The following is a 22169-nucleotide window of genomic DNA, read 5'->3' on the forward strand; positions in this document are numbered from 1 at the left end:
TGGAAACAAGAGCCCAGCCTGTGTGAGCCGAGGGAGTACACAGCCAAGGACCTCAAGAAAAAGAGAGACAGCACTTCTATACTCTTATCACAACCTTGCTGTGTCCAAAATAGTTTCAGTAAAATTGTTGAAGCAAAGTAAAATGCTGGAAAATGCAAAGTGCAGGAATCTGAAATCAAACAGAAAATTTAATATTTCTAGTCAATGAGATTTCATCAACTCTTCTATAGATGCATAGTGAAGAGATCCTAACAGCCTGGTATGGGAACATTAATGCCTGGGAACAGAAAAATCTACATAAAGTGGTGGATACGGCCCAGTTCATCACAGGCAAAACCCTCTGCACCACTGTGCAGATTTACATGGAGCACCATCACAGGTAAACAGTATTCATCCTCGACGACCACCACCATCCCCCATGCTCTCTGCTTGCTGCTGCCATCAGGAAGGAGGTACAGGAGCCTTAGGTCCCACACCACCAGGTTCAGGAGAAGTTATTACCTCTCAGCCATCAGGATAACCTCACTCAACTCAACACTGAACTGACTCCACAACCTACAGACTCACTTTCATGTTCTCATAGAGAAGTACAGCACATAAACAGGCCCTTCAGCCCATCTAGTCCATGCTGAACATTCAACTCGCCTAGTACCATCGACCTGCACAATGACCACAGCCCTCCATACCCCTACTGTCCATGTCCCTGTCCAAACTTCTCTACATTTGGAGATTCGACTGGGAGAAGTGCGCAGACGCAGTAGCTCGTCATTGCACAAGGCCACTGAGAAGGTTCCGGGATAAAAGGGAGACACTGCCCAGAGGAGTGGTTGATGGAGTTGTGTGAGTCAGAGTAGTAGGGGATTGGCTTATCAGGGATTCAGCAAGGACAGGCCTAGGCGAGGTAAGGAGTGCTATTCCACGCCCTCACTTCGGGAAGTCTGATCACCTGGCTGTACTTCTACTCCCTGAGTCTAGGCAGAGACTGAAGACTGCAGCACCAGTTGTGAGGACCAAGAATGTATGGACAAGGGAAGCACAGCAGCGCCTACAGGACTACTTTGAATCGGTGGACTGGACTGTATTCATGGAGTCATCTTCGAACCTGGATGAGTACGCTGCAGTTCTTACTGACTTCATTAAAACCTGTGTGGATGAGTGTGTGCTTACAAAGACTTACTGTACATTCCCAAACCAAAAGCCATGGATGAACCAGGAGGTACGTCGTCTGCTGAAGGCTAGGTCTGTGGCATTCAAGTCTGGCGACCCAGGCCTATACCAGAAAACCAGGAATGATTTGTGGAGCGCTATTTCAAGGGCGAAGATACAATTTAGAACGAGGTTGGAGGCGACATCGGATGCACGGCAACTCTGACAGTGTCTGCAAGACATTACTTCCTACAAAGCGAAACCCAATAGTATGAATGGCAGTGATGCTTCACTACCAGATGAACTCAACGACTTCTATGCACGCTTTGAAAGGGAGAACACAACTACAGCTGTGAAGATCCCTGCTGCACCTGATGACCCTGTGATCTCTGTCTCAGAGGCCGATGTTAGACTGTCTTGAAAGAGAGTGAACCCTCGCAAGGCAGAAGGTCCCAATGGAGTACCTGGTAAGTCTCTGAATACCTGTGCCAACCAACTAGCGTGAGTATTCAAAGACATTTTCAACCTCTCACTGCTAAGAAGAATTGGATGGCGGGGGGAAGAAGCTGTCCCTGAATCGCTGAGTGTGTGCCTTCAGGCTTCTGTACCTCCTTCCTGATGGTGACAGTGAGAAAAGGGCATGCCCTGGTTGCTGGAGGTCCTTAATAATACTTGCTGCCTTTCTGAGACACCGCTCCTTGAAGATGTCCTGGGTACTTTGCTGCTAGTGTCCAAGGAGCTGACTAAATCTATAACCCTCTGCAGCTTCTGTCAGTCCTGTGCAGTAGCCAAACACCTCCCCCCCCCTCCCCCCCATACCAGACAGTGATGCAGCCTGTCAGGCAAGTAGTCACACCAGCGCCACAGGAGACAGATAAGTGGGTGACTATCAGGAGAGGGAAGAGAGAGTGTCAGGTAGCGGAGAGCACCACTGTGGCCTTTCCTCTCAACAATAAGTACTCCTGTTTGAGTACTGTTAGGGTGTGGAGGACCCACCTGGGGGAAGCAATAGTGACTGTGCCTCTGGCACTGAGTCTGGCCCTGTGGCTCAGAAGCGTAGGGAATGGAAGAGGTTTGCAGCGGTAATAGGGGACTCTATAGTTAGGGGGACAGAGGCAATTCAGTGGGCAGGGAAGAGAAACACAGATGGTAACTTGCCTCCCAGGTACCAGGGTTAGTGATGTTTCTGATGGCGTTGACAATATCTTGAAATGGGAGGGTGAGCAGCCAGAAGTTGTGGTACATATTGGTACTAACAACGCAGGTAGAAAAAGGGAGGAAGTCCTGAAAACAGAATACAGGGAGTTAGGAAGGAAGTTGAGAAGCAGGACCTCAGGGGTAGTAATCTCGGGATTACTGCCTGTGCCACGCAACGGTGAGGATAGGAATAGAGTGAGATGGAGGATAAATGTGTGGCTGAGGGATTGGAGCAGGGGGCAGGGATTCAGATTTCTGGATCATTGGGACCTCTTTTCGGGCAGGTGTGACCTGTACAAAAAGGATGGCTTGCACTTGAATCCGAGGGGGAACCAACATCCTGGCGGGGAGGTTTGCTAAGGCTACTGGGGAGGGTTTAAACCAGATTTGCAGGGAGGTGGGATCCGAAGTGAGAGGCAGAAGATGGGGCGATTGGCACTCAAGTAGAGACAGCTTGTAGGGAGTTTGTGAGGAAGGATCGGCAGATGATAGAGCAAAGATGCACTCAGCCTGATGGTTTGAGATGTGTCTATTTTAATGCAAGGAGTATCATAAACAAGGCGAATGAACTTAAGAGTGTGGATCAATACATAGAACTGTGATGTTGTGGCCATTACAGAGACTTGGATGTCTCATAGGCAGGAATGGCTGCTGAGTGTGCCAGGCTTTAGATGTTTCAAAAAGGACAGGGAGGGAGGCAAAAGAAGTGGGAGGGGTGGCACTGCTAATCAGGTATAGTGTCATGGTTGCAGGAAGCGAGGAAGTCATGAAGGGATGGTCTACTGAGTCAGTGTGGGTAGAAGTCAGAAACAGGAAAGGGGCAATAACTCTACTGGGTGTTTTTTTATATAGAGCCCCCCCCCCCCCAATAGTAACAGGGACATCGAAGAGCAGGTAGGAAGGCAGATTCTGGAACAGTGCAATAGTAAGAGGGTTGTTGTGATGAGAGATTTGAACATTCCTGATATTGACTGGCATCCCCTTAGAACAAGGGGTTTGGATGGGTTGGAGTTTGTTAGGTGTGTTCAGGAAGGTTTCCTGACACAACACGTGTATAAACCAACTAGAGGAGAGGCTGTACTTGATCTGGAATTGAGAAATGAACCTGGTCAGGTGTCAGATCTCTTGGCAGGAGAGCATTTTGGAGGTAGACCCCAAGGCATTCTACAAGCACGTGAAGAGCAAGAGGATAAGACGTAAGAGAGTAGGATCAATCAAGTGTGACAATAGAAAAGTGTGTATGGAACCGGAGGAGACAGCAGAGGTACTTTGCTTCAGTATTCACTGCGGAAAAGGACCTTGGCGATTGTAGGGATGACTTACAGCAGACTGTAAAGCTTCAGCATATAGATATTAAGAAAGAGGATGTGCTGGAGCTTTTGAAAAGCATTAAGTTAGATAAGTCGCCAGGAACGAACAAGATATACCCCAGGAAGTTTGGCATGGGCCCTCAAATCCTAAGAACTTTCTACAGGGGCACTATTGAGAGCATCCTGACTGGCTGCATCACTGCCCGTTATCCCTTAATTGCAGTTATGTGGGAAATGGAAGAAATGTGTAGTGTTCTCCCTGTAACCTTTGACATATATACTAGTCAGAACCTATCAACCTCCACTTTAAATACACCCAATGACTTGGCCTCCACAGCCATTCGTGACAATGAATTCCACAGATTCACCACCCTCTGGGTAATGAAATTCCTTCTCATCTCTGTTCTAAAAGGATGCCCCTTTGTTCTGAGGCTGTGCCCTCTGATCCTAGACTCTCCCACTATTAGAAACACCCTGTCCATGTTTACTCAATCTGGGCCTTTTAATACTCAATAAATCTGAATGAGATCCCCCTTCATTCTTCTAAACTCCAGTGAGTATAGACCTAGAGCCATCAAATGCTCCTCAAACATTAACCTTTTCATTCCTGGGATCAAACTCGTGAAGGTCCTGTGGACCCTCACCAATGCCAGCATATCCTTTCTTAGATAAGGGGCCCAAAACTGCTCACAATACTCAATGTGCGATCTCACCAATATCTTACAAAACCTCAGCATTATATTTGTGTTTTTTTCCAGCCACCCTTCCTCTTCCCTCTCAAGCTTGATGAGGGTCTTGACCCTGAATGTTGACCTACTCCTTTTGCCTCCACAGATGCTGCTTCACCCACTGAGTGTTTCCAATGTTCCAGCCAGACTACGGAGTCTGCCCTCAAGTATCTGGAGCAAGTCAGTTGTGTAAAAAGGATGGGCTTTACAGAGGCTCTTAAAAGGAGAAGGGAGAGAATTCCAGACAGAAGGAATTCCAGACCTTATTCATGATTCATAAAGATAAACAGAACATACCTCAGAGGCAAGCCAAACGATATGACTTGGAAAGATGTTTAGAGATAACCCCACATAGTTCTCCACTGGATACTTCAGTACTACGATCAATGTTTAAGCAGTGTACTAAAACCAAGCGGTCACAATCACCACATCTAGTTGGCTCACACAGCCAAAGCCAGTATTCAAGTTCATTGTACAACTTTGGCATTGGAGGTGCATGGAAACCACTTGCCACAACACTTAACACTGCTCAGATTGAGCCACAGGCTCGCGAGGCAAGGGTTTCACTTTGAACTAAATACCCTGTTGAGGTCAGTGATTTAACTGTACACAACCAAGATCAAAGACTACTGCAATTCTTACTTCAGACAGCAGGATTCCTTTAAGAGTTTTGAAATAGCCCTACTATAAGATTCAGGTCATGATGAGGTCATGCTTGTCAGAGCTAGCTGTGCACCAAAGTTCAAGGTTCAAAGTAAATTTATTATCATACATATATGTCACCAAATACTACCCTGAGATTCATTTTCTTGCAGGCATTCACAGTAAATATAAAGAAATATCATAGAATCAATGAAAAACCCACTTTCAGGAGTGGGCAGCAGAGTGCGCAGGAGCAGAGTGCTGGGCTTTGGCTCAGCAGGCTTCGGCGCAAGAGGACTTCGACAAGAAGCCTGTTTTTCATTTATTCTGACTAATCTAGGATCAGGTAATGGGGGAGACGGTTAGAGCAGTGGTGTGCTCCGTATGCAGTATGTGGGAGGTCAGGGTCAACACAGTTGTTCCTGATGACCACACCTGCATTAGGTGCATCCAGCTGCAGCTCCTATCAGACCGAGTTAGGGAATTGGAGCAGGAGCTGGATGAACTACGGATCATTCGGGAGGCAGAGGCAGAGATAGATAAGAGTTATCGGGAGGCAGTCACACCGAAAAGACAGGAGGTAGGCAAATGGGTGACAGTCAAGAGAGGCAGGGGGAGCAGACAGAGAGAGAAGAGCACCCCTGTGGCCGTTCCCATCAAAAATAAGTATACCATTTTGGATACTGTTGGTGGGGATGACCTACCAGGAACAAGCTGCAGTGGTCCTGTCTCTGGCACTGAGGTTGGACCCTTGACTAGGAAGGGGAGGAGGGAAGAGAAGAGAGCGGTATTGATAGGGGATTCTATAGTCAGGGGGGCGGATAGGAGATTTTGTGGGGAAGATCGGGAGTCTCGGATGGTATGTTGCTTCCCTGGTGCCAGGGTCCGGGACATCTCAGATCGGGTGCAGGTTATTCTCGAGAGGGAGGGCAAGAATCCAGATGTTGTGGTCCATGTAGGGACCAATGACGTGGGTAGGATGAGTGAGGGGGTCCTGCGTAGGGAGTTCAGGGAGTTGAGTGCGAAGCTGAAGAGCAGGACCTCCAGGGTAACAATCTCAGGATTGCTACCTGTGCCACGTGCGACTGAGGCAAGGAACAGAAGGATTATAAAGATTAATACGTGACTGAGAGGATGGTGCAGGAGGGAGGGCTTCAAGTTTGTAGATAATTGGGCTTTGTTCCAGGGAAGGTGGGATCTGTTCCGAAGGGACGGTTTACACCTGAACTGGAGCGGTACTAACATTCTTTCAGGGAAGTTTGCTAGTGCTTCTTGGGGGTGTTTAAACTAAATTTGCAGGGGGCGGGGATCCAGAATGTGAGAGAGGATAGCGAGAGGAAGAATAAAGGACAGGTGGGGACTACACAGTTCCGGAATATTAAGTGTGTAGTAGAGGAAGGTGGGGCGGGACAAGTGATAAGGAGGACTCATGTACAGAGGGATGGTCTGACGGAACATGGAGTTAAATGTGTTGAAAGAATAAGTAAATTTAGGAAGGACAACAAAATTCTAGGGGCGTATAGCCCGATGGGAGTTCGGGGAGCTGGGTTAAGCACAATAGGCAGCGATTCAAACAGAGAGAGGAGAAATGGGCTAAAAATTCTATATCTGAATGCACGAAGTGTCAGAAATAAGGCGGATGAGCTTGAAGCCCAGGTGCGAATGGGTAACTATGATGTTGTTGGGATAACGGAGACATGGCTGCAGGGAGATCAGACCTGGGAAATGAATGTACAAGGGTATACGTGCTATCGTAGGGACAGAAATGTGGGCAGAGGAGTTGGGGTGGCCCTGTTGGTGAGGAATGAGATTCAGTCCTTTGCAAGGGGGGTCATAGGGTCAGGAGAAGTAGAGTCTGTGTGGATAGAACTGAGGAACAGTAAGGGCAAAAGGACCCAGATGGGTGTTGTCTACAGGCCACCAAACAGTAGCATGGATATTGGGTGCAAGTTGAATAGGGAGTTAACATTGGCATGTGGCAAAGGTAATGTCGCAGTAGTTATGGGGGATTTCAACATGCAGGTGAACTGGGAGAATCAGGTTGGTGCTGGACCACAGGATAGGGAGTTTGTAGAGTGCCTACGGGATGCATTCTTGGAACAGCTTGTACGAGAGCCGACCAGGGACAAGACTATTCTGGATTTAGTGTTATGTAATGAACAGGATTTGATAAGCGATCTCGCAGTAAAGGAGCCATTAGGAGGTAGTGATCACAATATGATAAGCTTTTATCTGCAATTTGAGAAGGATAAGGGCAGATCGGAGGTGTCAGTGTTGCAGATGAACAGGGGAAACTATGGAGCCATGAGGGAGGAGCTGGCCAAAGTTGACTGGAAGAATAGCCTAGCAGAAAAGACAGTGGAACAGCAATGGCAGGTATTCTTGGGAATAATGCACAAGATGCAAAATCAGTTCATCCCCCAGAGAAGGAAGGATTCAAAGGGGGGAAAGGGGCCACAGTAGTTGACAAAGGACGTCAGAGATTGCATAGCATTAAAAAAAAGGAAATATGACAGAGCTGAGGAGAGTGGGAGGACAGATGACTGGGAAGTTTTTAAGGAACAACAGAACTTAACTAAAAAGACAATACGGGGAGAAAAAATGAGGTACGAACGCAAGCTAGCCAGGAATATAAAGGAAGATAGCAAAAGCTTTTTTAGGTATGTGAAGAGAAAGAAGATAGTTAAGAACAATGTTGGGCCCTTGAAGAATGAATTGGGTGAAATTATTATGGGAAACAGAGAAATGGCAGAAGAATTTAATGAGTACTTTAGATCTGTTTTCACTAAGGAAGACCCAAGCAGTCTCCCAGATGTATGGATGGGCCAAGGACATAGGGTAACAGAGGAAATGAAACAGATTGACATTCGGAAGGAAACGGTGATGAGAAGACTGATGGGACTGAAGGCTGACAAATCCCCAGGTCCAGATGGTCTGCATCCTAGGGTCCTAAAGGAGGTGGCCCTGGAAATTGCGGATGCATTGGTAATCATTTTCCAATGTTCCTTAGATTCAGGATCAGTTCCTGAGGATTGGAGAATGGCTAATGTTATCCCACTTTTTAAGAAAGGAGGGAGGGAGAAAACAGAGAACTATCGACCTGTCAGCCTGACATCGGTGGTGGGAAAGATGCTAGAGTCCATTATTAAGGATGAAATAGTGGCATATCTAGATAGCAGTGATAGGATTGGGCCGAGCCAGGATGGATTTACCAAGGGTAAATCATGTATGACTAATCTGTTGGAGTTTTTTGAGGATGTAACCAGGAAGTTAGACGGGGAGTTCCAGTGGATGTAGTGTACCTCGATTTCCAGAAGGCATTTGATAAGGTCCCACATAGAAGATTGGTGGGTAAAATCAAAGCTCAGGGCATCGGGGGGAAGGCATTGACATGGATAGAAAACTGGTTGGCAGATAGAAAGCAAAGGGTAGCGGTGAATGGGTGTTTCTCGGAATGGCAGGTGGTGACTAGTGGGGTGCCACAGGGCTCGGTATTGGGACCACAGCTGTTTACTATTTACGTCAATGATTTGGATGAAGGCATAGAAAATAACATCAGCAAATTTGCTGATGATACTAAGCTGGGTGGCAGTGTGACATGTGATGAAGATGTTAGGAGAATTCAGGGTGACTTGGATAGGCTAGGTGAGTGGGCAGATACTTGGCAGATGGCGTTTAATGTGAATAAGTGTGAGGTTATCCACTTTGGGAGTAAGAACAGGAAGGCAGATTATTATCTGAACAGTGTAGAGTTGGGTAAGGGAGAAATACAAAGAGATCTCGGAGTCCTTGTTCATCAGTCACTGGAGGTGAATGAGCAAGTGCAGCAGGCAGTGAAGAAGGCTAATGGAATGTTGGCCTTTATTACAAAGGGAATTGAGTACAAGAGTAAGGAAATCCTCTTGCATTTGTACAGAGCCCTGGTGAGACCACACCTGGAGTATTGTGTACAGTTTTGGTCTCCAGGGTTAAGGAAGGACATCCTGGCTGTAGAGGAAGTGCAGCGTAGATTCACGAGGTTAATTCCTGGGATGTCTGGACTGTCTTACGCAGAGAGGTTAGAGAGACTGGGCTTGTACACGCTGGAATTAAGGAGATTGAGAGGGGATCTGATTGCAACATATAGGATTATTAAGGGATTGGACAAGATAGAGGCAGGAAATATGTTCCAGATGCTGGGAGAGTCCAGTACCAGAGGGCATGGTTTGAGAATAAGGGGTAGGTCATTTAGGACAGAGTTAAGGAAAAACTTTTTCTCCCAGAGAGTTGTGGGGGTCTGGAATGCACTGCCTCGGAAGGTAGTGGAGGCCAATTCTCTGGATGCTTTCAAGAAGGAGCTAGATAGGTATCTTATGGATAGGGGAATCAAGGGATATGGGGACAAGGCAGGAACCGGGTATTGATAGTAATTGATCAGCCATGATCTCAAAATGGCGGTGCAGGCTCGAAGGGCCAAATGGTCTACTTCTGCACCTATTGTCTATTGTCTATAAAAACTATGCACAAAGATTGACAAACAACCAATGTGTAAAAAACAACAATTTGAGCAAATAGATAAATAAGTAATAGTGAAAAACATAGAAACATGGAAAACCTACAGCACAATACAGGCCCTTTGGCCCACAAAACTGTGCCGAACATGTCCCTAAGTTAGAAATTACCTGGGGTTACCTATAGCCCTCTGTTTTTCTAAGCTCCATGTACCTGTCCAGCAGTCTCTTAAAAACCCTATCGTATCCACCTCCACCACCGTCGCTGGCAGCCCATTCCATGCACTCACCACTCTCTGCGTAAAAAACTTACCCCTGACATCTCCTCTCTACCTTCTCCCCAGCACCTTAAACCTGTGCCCTCTCATGCTAGCCATTTTAGCCCTGGGAAAAAGACTCTGACTATCCACACGATCAATGGCTCTCATCATCTTATACACCTCTATCAGGTCACCTCTTATCCTCCGTCACTCCAAGGAAAAAAAGGCCAAGTTCACTCAACCTATTTTCATAAGGCATGCTCCCCAATCCAGGCAACATCCTTGTAAATCTCCTCTGCATCCTTTCTATGGTTTCCACATCCTTCCTGTAGTGAGGTGACCAGAACTGAGCACAGTACTCCAAGTGGGGTCTGACCAGGGTCCTATATAGCTGCAACATTACCTCTCGGCTCCTAAGCTCAATCCCACGATTGATGAAGGCCAATGCACCGTATGCTTTCTTAACCACAGAGTCAACCTGCGCAGCAGCTTTGAGTGTCCTATGGACTCGGACCTCAGGATCCCTCTGATCCTCCACACTGCCAAGAGTCTTACCATTAATACTATATTCTGCCATCATATTTGACCTACCAAAATGAACCACCTCACACTTATCTGAGTTGAACTCCATCTGCCACTTCTCAGCCCAGTTTTGCATCCTATCAATGTCCCGCTGTAACCTCTGACAGCCCCTCCACACTATCCACAACACCCCCAACCTTTGCATCATCAGCAAATTTACTAACCCATCCCTCCACTTCCTCATCCAGGTCATTTATAAAAATCACAAAGAGAAGTGGTCCCAGAACAGATCCCTGAGGCACACCACTGGTGACTGACCTCCATGCAGAATATAACCCATCTAAAACCACTCTTTCCCTTCTGCAGGCAAGCCAATTCTGGATCCACAAAGCAATGTCCCCTTGGATCCCATGCCTCCTTACTTCCTCAATCAGCCTTGCATGGGGTACCTTATCAAATGCCTTGCTAAAATCCATATACACTATATTTACTGCTCTACCTTCATCAATGTGTTTAGTCACATCCTCAAAAAATTCAATCAGGCTCGTAAAGCACGACCTGCCTTTCACAAAGCCATGCTGACTATTCCTAATCATATTATACCTCTCCAAATGTTCATAAATCCTGCCTAATCAGGATCTTCTCCATCAACTTACCAACCACTGAAGTAAGACTCACTGGTCTATAATTTCCTGGGTTATCTATATTCCCTTTCTTGAACAAGGGAACAACATTTACATCCCTCCAATCCTGCGGTACTTGTCCCATCCCTATTGATGATGCCAAGGTCATTGCAAGATGCTTAGCAATCTCCTCCCTCACTTCCCAAAATAGTTTGGGGTATATTTAATCTGGTCCCAGAGACTTATCTAACTTAATACCTTTCAACAGCTCCAGCACATCCTCTTTCTTAATGTCTATACACTCAAGCGTTTCAGTCAAGTGTGTCATCCCCACAGTTGCCAAGGTCCTTTTTCTTGGTGAATACTGAAGCAAAGTATTCATTAAGTACCTCCGCTACCTCCACCGACTCCATGCACACGCTTCCACTATCGCACCTGATTGGTCCTATTCTCACACGGCTCATATTTGTAGAATGCCTTGGGGTTTTCCTGAATCCTGCTCGCCAAGGCCTTCTCACGGCCCCTTCTAGCTCTCCTAATTTCATTCTTAAGCTCCTTCCTGCTAGCCTTATAATTTTCTAAAACTCTAGCAGTACCTAGTTTCTTGAACCTTTAACTTTTCTTCATAACTAGATTTTCTACATCCTTTGTACACCATGGTTCTTTTACCCTACTATCCTTTCCCTGCCTCAATGGAACATACCTATGCAGAACACCATGCAGATGCTCCCTGAGCATTTGCCACAATTCTGCAGTGCATTTCCATTAGAACATCTGCTCCCAATTAATGCTTCCAAGTTTCTGCCGAATAACATCATATTTCCCCCTACCCCAATTAAATGCTTTCCCAAATTATCTGCTCCAGCACTATGGTAAAGGAGGTAGAGTTGTGATCACTACTTTCAAAATGCTCTCCCACCAAGAGATCTGACACCTGACCAGGTTCATTTCCCAATACCAGATCAAGTATAGCCTCTCCTCTTGTAGGTTTATCTACATATTGTGTCAAGAATCCCTCCTGGACACACCTAACAAACTCCACCCCATCTAAACCCTTTGCTCTAAGGAGATATCAGGAAAGTTAAAATTTCTCATCACAACAACCCTATTATTATTGGGTTACTCCAGAATCTGCCCCCTATCTGCTCCTTGATGTCCTTGATACTATTGTGGGAACCATAAAAAACACCCAATAGAGTTATTGCCCCCTTCCTGTTTCTGACTTCCACCCACACCAATTCAGTAGATAATCTCAATGGCTCTGCACACGGCTTTAGACCACCTGGACAACACAAACACCTATGTCGGGATGCTGTTCATCGACTATAGCTCAGCATTTAATACCATCATTCCCACAATCCTGATTGAGAAGTTGCAGAAACTGGGCCTCTGTACCTCCCTCTGTAATTGGATCCTTGACTTCCTAACCGGAAGACCACAATCTATGCAGATTGGTGATAATATCTCCTCCTCGCTGATGATCAACACTAGCGCACCTCAGGGGTGTGTGCTTAGCCCACTGCTCTACTCTTTATACACACATGACTGTGAGGCTAGGCATAGCTCAAATACCATCTGCAAATCTGCTGACGATATAACCATTGTTGGTAGAATCTCAGGTGGTGACGAGAGGGCGTACAGGAGTGAAATATGCCAACTAGTGGAGTGATGCCACAGCAACAACCTGGCACTCAACATCAGTGAGACGTAAGAGCTGTTTGTGGACTTCAGGAAGGGTAAGACGAAGGAACACATACCAATCCTCATAGAGAGATCAGAAGTGAAGAGAGTGAGCAGTTTCAAGTTCCTGGGTGTCAAGATCTCTGAGGATTTAACCTGGTCTCAACATATCGATGTACTTATAAAGAGGGCAAGACAGCGGCTATACTTTATTAGGAGTTTGAAGAAATTTGGCATGTCAACAAATACACTCAGAAACTTCTATAGATGTACAATGGAGAGCATTCTGACAGGCTGCATCACTGTCTGGTATGGAGGGGTTACTGCACAGGACCGAAAGAAGCTGCAGAGGGTTGTAAATCAAGTCAGCTCCATCTTGGGTACCAGCCTACAAAGTACCCAGGACATCTTTAGGGAGCGGTGTCTCAGAGAGGCAGAGTCCATTATTAAGGACCTCCAGCATCTAGGGCATGACCTTTTCTCACTGTTACCATCCGGTAGGAGGTACAGAAGCCTGAAGGCACACACTCAGCAATTCAGGAACAGTTTCTTCCCCTCTGCCATCTGATTCCTAAATCGACATTGAACCCTTGGACACTACCTCACTTTTTTTTAATATACAGTATTCCTGTTTTTTGCACAATTTTTTGATCTATTCATTATACATATACTGTAATTGGTTTATTTATTTATTTATTTATTTATTCATTTATTTATTTATTTATTTATTATTTCATTTTATTTATTCCTTCTACATTATGTATTGCATTGAACTGCTGCTGCGAAGTTAACAAATTTCATGTCACATGCTGGTGATAATAAACCTGATTCTGATTCCTGCATGGTTTCCTCCTTTTCTGCAGCTGTGACACTATCCCTGATTAGCAATGCCGCGCCCCACCTCTTTTGCCCCACTCCCTGTCCTTTTTGAAGCATCTAAAACCCGGTGCAACCCATTCCTGCCACTGAGACATCCAAGTCTCTGTAATGGCCACAACATCATAGTTCCACATATTGATCCAAGCTCTAAGTTTCTCTGCCTTGTTTATGATACTCCTTGCATTAAAATACACAAATCAAACCATCTGGCTGAGTGTATCATTGCTCTATCATCTGCCGATCCTTCCTCACAAACCCCCTACAAGCTGTCTCTACTTGAGCACCAACCGCCCCATTCTCTGCCTCTTTACTTTGGTTCCCACCCCCTGCAAATCTGGTTTAAACCTTTCCCTAACAGCATTAGCAAAACTCCCTCCCAGGATATTGGTACCCCTTGGATTCAAGTGCAACCCGTCCTTTTTGTACAGGTCACATTTGCCCAGAAGAGGTCCCAATGATCCAGAAATCTGAATCCCTGCCCCCTGCTCCAATTCTTCTGTCACACATTTATCCACCACCTCATTCTATTCCTATCCTCATTGTCATGTGGCACAGGTAGCAATCCCAAGATTTCAGGACTTCCTCCCTTTCTCTACCAATGTCGTTGATACCGATATGTACCATGACTTCTGGCTGCTCACCTTCCAATTTCAGGATATTGCGGACGTGTTCAGAAACATCGAGGACCTGGGCACCTGGGAGGCAAACTACTATCCGTGTTTCTTTTCCACATCCCTAAATCGCCTATCTGTTCCCCTAACTATAGAGTCCCCCATTACTGCTGCCATCCTCTTCAGTTCCCTACCCTTCTGAGCCACAGGGCCAGACTCAGTGCCAGAGGCATGGTCACTTTTGCTTCCCCCAGATAGGTCATTCCCCCCCCCCCCTCCAAATGTACTCAAAATAGAGTACTTATTCTTCAGGGAGATGGCCAGAGGTATTCTCTCCACTTTCTGATGCTCTCCCTTCCCTCTCCTGACTGTCACCCACTGAAAAGCATACAATCAAAGGGAGATTCCACAAATCCAGCACTCTGAGAGGGTCAGGTAGCAGCAGTACAGAGCAACAGTTACTGCACTGATGGAGGGAATTTAGTAAATTGGTCATAGTGTTGCATTAGGGCTGTGTCAGTTTGTTCAAGAACCAAATCATTGAAGGGTAGTTGCTAATCTTGAGCTTCAGGCTTCTGTACCTCCTGTGAAACGATTTCACGGATGGTGATGAGGGAGTTACAGTATCACAGGGAAAGCACTGACAGTGTTGCACAGTTTGAGGGAGAGTCCTAAACAGCAGCTGCAAAGGCAGAGGGCTGATATTGAGGAAACATTGCACATCTGAGGTGTTGTTCTATTAATTAAACTAAGGCCATATTTGTGCTCTTACATAGGATCCAAATACCCCATAGCACCATCAAAGAGCAGGAAGGTTTTCTCTAACACTTTGGACAACTTGTATCTCTGAAACTCCATCACTGAGAATTGAATATCTGACTATTGTTACACTGCTATTTTTGGGGTTTTGTGTCCCAAATTGACTTCCATTTTACCTCACATGATTTAAAATTCCTTGGGACAGGTCATGTTCAAAGTTTAGAGTAAATTTATTTAAAAAGTGCATATACTGTATGTCACCATATACAACCCTGAGATTAATTTTCTTGCGGGCATACTCAATAAATCTATAATACAATAATAACCGTAATAGAATCAATGAAAGACTGCACCAACTTGGCCGTTCAACCAGAGCGTAAAAGACAACAAACTGTGCAAATACAAAAAGAAAGAAATAATAAATAAATAAGCAATAAATATCAAGAGCATAAGATGAATTGTCCTTGAAAGTGAGTCCATAGATTGTGGGAACATTTCAATGATGGGGGAAGTGAAGTTGAATGAAGTTATCCCCTTGGTTCAGGAGCCTGATGGTTGTGGGTCCTGAGGCTCCTGTACCTATGGTAGCAGTGAGAAGAGAGCGTGCCCTGGATGGTGAGGTTCCCTGATGATAGATGTTGCTTTTCTGTAACAACACCCCATGTAGATGTGCTCGATGATGGGGAGGGCTTTACCCATGATGTAAGGTGCTACATAAAATTAAGTCTTTCTTTTTCTCTGCCCCCCCCACCCCCCAATCAGTGGATATTTGCAATTAAGGTGCTACATAAATTTGTATTTTCTTCCCCTGCATCAGTGGATATTTGAGATTAATGACACAATTCACATCAATCAGATCCATCTGGTTATTTATTAATATTGTGTGACCATCTTTAAAAGTAATGTCTACCAGGATGCACACATTATCCCAATCACATGCCCTTCACAAAAGCAATTCTCAGAAAACAAGTCATGCAAATATTTCGGGGGTTTGACTATGTTTCTGTGGAATTAGTAAAAACAGTAAGTCTGTCCTTAGAACACTAATAACTCTTAAAAAAATCAAAGCAAACCTGCTCCAAGCATCACTGCTGGAATTGGAGCAAACCACTGCCAGTCGTTGAAGAACTTTCTGTAATAGAGCCGACAGCTGTCAGCTCTGAGATACAAGAAGTTTGTGAGACCAAAGTATATCTATTATCAGCCCCCTAACCCTCCTCCAACCATAAGTGCATACGACTAATATTCAATTGACGTTTTACAACACAAGATCTCATTTGATAAGGTCACATCAACAACTGAATGCACATAAGTGCTCAGTTAATTTACGGAGTCGGGTCATTTAAATCTTTATGGGCTAGATGGTCACATGGCATAAAACATCTGTTATAACAACAGTTAGCATTTCTGCTATAATACTTCCCTTCTGTGTGAATAGCTAGCAGAGACACACGGGCTAGGGTCCGGACTCTAATCTGAGACAGAGTGTTGGGTATCAAGGGTTGGGGCAAGTTCCATCCACAAGGGTACAATAATATAACTGTCTAGTTACAAAACTAAGTTAATAATCCAATTTATTCAATTAAACCATTGATTCAGAGATATAAAATACACAAAATGCTGGAGGAACTCAGCAAATCAGGCAGCATCTATGAAGGGGAATAAACAGTCAACCTTTCAGACACTTCATCAGGACTAGAAAGAAAGGGGGGAAAAGCAGAACTAATAATGTAGGCAAAGGGGAAGAAGTACAAGCTGGCAGGTGACAGGTGAAACCAGGTGAGAAGTAGGGTGGATGGGTGAGTGGGGGAGAGGGGATGAATTAAGAACCTGGGAGATGATAGGTGGAAAAGGTGAAGAATTGAAGAAGAAGGAATCTGATAGGAGAAAAAAGTGGACCATGGGAGAAAGGGGAAGGAAAGGGAAGAAGTTTCCAGCATCTGAAGAATCTCTTGTGTACAGAAATACAAGTTTGCTTCTCACTCTGCCAGCTGGGAATTTAAAATCAGTGATTAAACATATTTGAAGTTGGTATCAGCCTCCATAGTACTCACTGTAAAATGAATGGATTCTTGTAAAAACTTGCCTGCTTCACTATTGCCTTAAGGAACATTAATTAGTGAAGGAAATCTGCAATCTTTACCTGCTCTGGACTTTATGTAACTCCAAATCCACCAGCTTGATTGATTCTTAATCATTTCCTCAGTGCAGGGGCAGTTATGGACAATAAATACTCGTTTTACCACAACAATTACAAAATCATTTTCTAAAAATCGCATTCTCTATGAGATATCCTGTTCTATGTATTTTCCTGTACTGTTGTATCACGGAATTGCTGGAAAAAGCACAGTGATCCTGCCCCCCACTGACTCTCTGGAGGTAAACCCAACCTCTAATAATCCTACACCCCACCCCCAAACTACACTGAGGTTCCCAAACACGAAGAAATCTGCAGATGCTGGAAATTCAAACAACAACACACACAAAATGCCTGTAGAACACAGCAGGCCAGGCAGCATCTACAGGGAGAAGCGATGTCGACGTTTCAGGCCGAGACCCTTCGTCAGGACTAACCGAAAGGAAAGATGGTAAGAGATTTAAAAGTAGTGGGGGGAGGGGGAAATGTGACATGATAGGAGAAGACCGGAGGGGGTAGGATGAAGCCAAGAGCTGGAAAGGTGATTGGCGAAAGTGATACAGAGCTGGAGAAGGGAAAGGATCATGGGACGGGAGGCCTCAGGAGAAAGAAAGGAGGGGGGGGAGCACCAGAGGGAGATGGAGAACAGGCAAATAACTAAATATGTCAGGGATGGGGTAAGAAGGGGAGGAGGGGCATTAACGGAAGTTAAAGAAGTCAATGTTCATGCCATCAGGTTGGAGGCTACCCAGCCGGTATATAAGGTGTTGTTCCTCCAACCTGAGTTTGGATTCATTTTGACAATAGAGGAGGCAATTTTGACAATGAGGTTCCCAAAGCTGGATTGTCAGTGTCTCCCAAAAACTTGTCAGTATATAGGGCTGAACATAAATCAGCCATTCATCACTGGTGAGAACCTGTAATTGTATTACTGAAGAAACTAACAGCTTTTTCACCTACAGATTGATGAAAGCTCTTTGCCTGAAAAGATCATAGACACAGAAGCCTTAATTACATTTAAGCAGTACTTGAGGAAACAAAATTTCCAAGGCCACAGGTTGAGTAACAGAAGGAGGGAATGGGTAGGGGAGCTCTTCACGTGACCAGCACAGACGTGATGGGGGCTGAAAGGCCTCCTCTTGCACTGTAAATGTTCTATAGTTCTGTCAATAAGAAAACAGAAGCATGGTCACCAGTCCTTTAAGTCTGCTCTGGCATTCAATATAACATTACCTGAACATGGATCGACTGCATTCCACTCAAATCACATCCCTCAACCTCTTGAGGCTCCAAAAATGTATCACTTTCATTCTTGAATATATTTAACAAACATCAAGAGCCCTCAGCAGTAAAGAATACCAAAAATTCAGAACTGTCAAGAATTGAGTAATCTCTCCTCACATCCATCTGTCTAATCCCTACTTAACATCACAACCACAATTCCTGACTCTCTAACCAGAGGACACAGCTCTCAGCATCCAATGCATCAAGCATATACACTCCACAGAATTAGAGCCCTTCCTGCTTAAACCACTCATCCCAGGAACTAAATCACTGTACACCTTCCAGGCAGGGATATTCTTGGGTAATTATCGCAAAGAACACTCACATAAGATTCAAAAGGTGATACTTCAGAAAGGTGGCATCCATGATTAAGGACCCCCTACCACCAGGACATGGCCTCTTCTCATTGCTACCATCAGGGAGGAGGGACAGGAGCATGAAGACACAAACTCCATGATTTAGGAATAGCTTCTTCCCTTCCATCAGATTTCTGAACTGACAATGAACCCATGAACACTACCTCATTATTTCTAATCTCTTTTTGCACTACTTATCATATATTGTATATATTTCTTATTATAATTTATAATAAAAACAGATGCATAAGATTCCCAGATTTTACTGTAATAATGCTTTTCATACTTTCAGTGAAATGAAATTGGCAGCTACAGAAAGATCTGCCTTTTGAGGCAGACAAAGCATTCCTTCAATCTGCATCAGGTCTCACTGAAGAAGAGGAACCCACACTGGAACTTTGCTGGAAAGACTGTTTGAGGCCCTGACTGGTGGTGAGGGAGGAGATGTAGGGATAAGTGCCAGGAGAGAGATCAGTGAGGAAGGACAAGTGGACAAGCAGACTCCTCTTCCTAAGAAGATCGAGGCAAGCAAGGCTTCCACACACCACACCCCCCCACCCATCTTCACGGCGTTTTACAGTAGCACCACTGAGAGCATCCTGACAAGCTGCATCTCCATCTGGTATGGGAGCAGTCGAGCATCGACCTGAAGTCTCTACAAAGGATGGTGAGAATAGCTGAGAGGATCATAGGGGTCCCCCCACCATCTATCGGGGGCATTTATAAGGAGCGCTGCATATGTTTGTGTATACTGTGCTTTAAACACTGGGTTGAAGAAACGTTGTCTCATTTCTATATACATTATGTGGTTATATATGTTATATACAGCATAATATTTTACCTATTTGATTTTGACATTATATACTTTCTGTTTTTATTATTGCTATTTATATGTCTTTTATCTTATCTGTTTGCTAAACTCCTCCTCTGATTTGTATATTCTTTAATTGAAAATCAATAAAAAGATTGAAAAATAAATAAATAATAGGTAAATGGCAATAAACTTAACTTTATAAGGGTGTCACATCGAGAGTTGATCCTAATGAAAAGGGGAGGGGGGGAAGAGAAGATGTGCTTAGTGTAGGAAGTTATGGAGAATGATGTGCTAGATACAGAGGCTCATGGGGTGGTAGGGAAGGACAAGGGAAATCCCATCCCTGTTATGAAAATGGGAGGATGGGGTGAGGGCAGATGTGAGGGAAATGGGGGAGCATTGTGTTTAAGGGTGGTGATTAAGGAGACAATGGTCACCATAACTTCAATGAGTCAACAATTTAAAATAATTCACATGGTTACATGAATGGGGAGGTTTGGGACATGGGTCAAATGCATGTAAATGGAACCTAAACAACTTGGTTGGCATGGATGGGATGGGCCAAAGGGCGTGTTTCCATGCTCTATAACAGTTTTTTTTTACCATCTATTTTTTAGACCAACGTTCCCCAAAGTACTTTCATACTTGTCAACAACCCCCTAAAGCACCTTCATACTTGTCAACACCCCTCCTACACACAATATATTTTCAGGGGCCCCCAGAGTGTAAAGACATGTCTACTATATGCTAACCTGAGAAAAGTGATTCTACTTTAATTTTTTATCTATCTTGACACCTAGCTTACCAGTACCTATGCACTGTACAGCAGCTTTGATATCAGTGTGATCCTTGAGCATGATGGTTTTTAGCAAGATTTGAAATATCTGGTTCAAGTTGTGATAACAAAAGCCTTCAGTCTGCATGCGTAACAATGTCCAAGCAGTTTCTGTTTTTGTGACTGTGGTTCACTGCAATGAAGCCTCTTTCAACAAGGTAGGAGGATGGAAATGCAATGAAGAGCTGTTTGGCTCTTCTCCAAAGACCAGGAAACTTCATATGACAGTGTAGCCACATACCACAAAAGCTGACATTTTTGAAAAGCATTTTTGCTTCTTCATCATTCTGAATTTCAATAATTTCTTCTTGCAAACTCGCTTCCTGTTCTTCCACCTTGCAAAAAAATGGGTTAATTACCCAGTCTGGAATTTCCAGATCGTTCAAATCCGTGAATCGATTCTGAAAATCCTTCTTCAGTGACTACAGGTGTAAGTAAATTACAGACTGTGAAAGAGAGTGCCATACTTTCCATGCAGGGAAACTGTGAGAACATTCTTCTCCCGATCTTCTGCATATACGTTTCCAATTTTCTAATAAAAGTAGACACTGCACTTTTTGCCTGGATTAAATTGAAATTCTCACCCTGTAGTTTCAACGTTCATCTGGCTCATAGAAGTTCAATCTTGTTTCTTAAGCTCTTGTCGACTTAAGAGTAAAAATTCAACCACAGTGTCAAAAAGATCAAAGAAATATTTTAAGCAGCAACCTTTTGACAGCCAATGCTCTTCAGTGTGGCTTTTTATAGCTCTGTGCATAGTTGATACTCAATGTCTTCACTCATTTTGTCATTACGACGAGCACAGAGTCATTATTCAGATAAATTGATTTTAAAATACTGGTATCCATTTTAAGAACAATGGTGAGCACTTCTGATACTGCAGGCATTGTTAACCTTTTGCCAATTGTATGAGATTTTCAATACTTTGCTATCATTTTGGAAATGTTATAAGAAGCAATGAGACCACTATCAAGGTCATTTTCAGTTTTCTTGGCAAATGACTCGAGTGTGCAACCCTTTACAAATGCTCCATTACCATAAGTAGCCTTTTCAGGGTGTCTTTTATGGAAGTGTTCCTGCAATCTTGATGGTTTAATGGCTTCATTAGACAGTGCAGTATTACAAACGAGACACATGGAGTGTTGCTGATCTGATGGGAACAGAATAAAATCATACTCCAGGTGTGTAACATTGTATTGACACACTTCCTGTAGTTTCTATTTCTTAGCAGGATTAGAATTCAAGGCTTCACTGCCTTCAGACTCATAGAGATTGCGCCATTTATCCATCATTAACAGGGATAAATTAAAAGTAAAAATTAACAGAAACTGGGAATGCCTATCAGATGTTGACGATAGCAGTGAGTTGACATGGATGGAACGATGGTAGCGGCATGTGAGTTAAGATGAAGATGATCACGACAGTAAAGATTACATTGACAACAATTCAGATTGGAATCTGAATGTTAATCGAGATAGAGGTGGTGTTCGGCAAGCTACCTTTATACTATTCCAGTTAGCATCCCCAATAATGTCTGTTTGATTGGTAAGGTCAGATGAGATTGCTGAGTTCCAAACGTGTTGTGACGACGGGTGCTCACCGCCTGCAGAGCTATGGTTCTTCCTGTGTTCCAGTGCCTCATCCTTTTTTTTGGAAGTGCCTGCTCTACTAATGGTCGATCATATCTCTTGCCTCAAGTTAGGGTACCACTTACCCCCCCCCCCAACGACTTCTATTTCCCTGAACACCCCCTTAGGACGCGTAACTGCTCCCCCATTGGGAAACACTGGTCTACAACTTGAGGCTCACAATAAAGATAAACTTCACTGTTGACCCGCCATCATTTCTCCCTACCCTGGTTCTCTAACCTGCTCCAGCTGTTTTAGGACAGCTTCT

General features: G+C 44.3%; 1 protein-coding gene across 7 annotated transcripts in view; it reads right to left on the minus strand.

Annotated features, from left to right (window-relative positions):
- The window catches only part of LOC140716953 (proprotein convertase subtilisin/kexin type 7-like), a 287410-nt gene that overhangs the window by 115006 nt on the left and 150235 nt on the right, over nucleotides 1–22169 (minus strand). The window lies entirely within an intron of this gene.

Source organism: Hemitrygon akajei, chromosome 26 (assembly GCF_048418815.1).
Source record: "Hemitrygon akajei chromosome 26, sHemAka1.3, whole genome shotgun sequence".
NCBI lineage: Eukaryota > Metazoa > Chordata > Chondrichthyes > Myliobatiformes > Dasyatidae > Hemitrygon > Hemitrygon akajei.